Source organism: Poromitra crassiceps, assembly GCF_964638095.1.
Source record: "Poromitra crassiceps genome assembly, contig: HAP1_SCAFFOLD_924, whole genome shotgun sequence".
Lineage (NCBI taxonomy): Eukaryota > Metazoa > Chordata > Actinopteri > Beryciformes > Melamphaidae > Poromitra > Poromitra crassiceps.
The window spans coordinates 35001-36120 of record NW_028151485.1 but is presented as its reverse complement, the minus strand read 5'-3'; the positions used below and the strand labels follow the sequence as shown (position 1 = coordinate 36120).

Sequence of the window (1120 nt, the reverse complement as noted above, 5' to 3'; positions counted from 1 at the left end):
CGTTGCTTAATGTTCCAGCGGGCATAATCTAATCATTAGCGCACATTAAAGCAAACTGGCGAAATGATCTTGTGATAATAAGAGCAGTAGCCTATGTCAGCTTCATGTGTGTGCTGTGCTGATTTTCCCCTCTCCTCTCTGCTCGCTCTCTGGCCACAGTCCGTCCTCCTCCTTCAGTCACAGTCCGACAGGGACTAAGCAACGTTGCCGACAGCCAAGGCAAGCCCGGACACATCAAATGAAGCCAGTCTGTAAGTGCTTCAACGCGACGCAGGTGAACGGATAAACAAGCAAACTTATTTCACCATTCGGAGTTTTGCCGACACGTCACTCCCCACCCGCTCTGCAGTGCCGCCCCCCCCTTCCCCCCCCATACAGGCAATTTCGCTGATAGATTCCCACATGCCAGAGGAGAGGTGTGAAGGGAAATGTCCGATATTGACTTACAGGTAATTTTCCGGTACGCATGTGGGAAAACGGCTTCTCTCTCTCTCTGTATCTCTCTCTCTCTCTCTCTCTCTCTCTCTGTGTATCTCTCTCTCTGTCTCTCTCTCTCTCTCTCTCTCTCTGTCTCTCTCTCTCTGTCTCTCTCTATCTCTCTCTCTCTCTGTCTCTCTCTGTGTATCTCTCTCTCTGTCTCTCTCTCTCTCTCTCTCTCTCTGTGTCTCTCTGTGTCTCTCTCTGTGTCTCTCTCTCTCTCTGTGTGTCTCTCTCTCTCTCTCTCTCTCTCTCTGTCTCTCTCTCTCTCTGTCTCTCTCTCTCTCTCTGTGTCTCTCTATCTCTCTCTCTCTCTGTCTCTCTCTAATTCAAATTTTTCAAATTCTAATAGCTTTATTGGCATGAATGTCATAACAATATTGCCAAAGCATCAAGAAACAATCACATTCAACATTACAGTAAACATCACTCCTCATGAATAATACAATAATACAGTAATACAATGCAATAATAATCATAATCATAATACACATTAATTATGAAACACTGAGATTGATACACATCAGTGTGTGTAGGTCACTCACTGTCCCTCAGGTTGTGGCATGTTGAGACATATTGGACAGACAGATGAGCCCTGTCTCCTTCTCTTAGGACTTTTAATTTGGAAAGCTCATTAAGTTCT

The 1120-nt window shown here is 45.3% G+C and overlaps 1 protein-coding gene across 1 annotated transcript in view; it reads right to left on the bottom strand.

Annotated features, from left to right (window-relative positions):
• Positions 1-380: 380 nt before the first annotated feature.
• Positions 381-1120, bottom strand: part of LOC310771642 (NLR family CARD domain-containing protein 3-like) — a 28907-nt gene continuing 28167 nt past the window's right edge. Inside the window, exon 6 of the mRNA XM_083664206.1 lies at positions 381-1120. This exon is cut by the window's right edge and continues 684 nt beyond it. The gene's annotated coding sequence lies outside the window, so the exon portion shown is untranslated.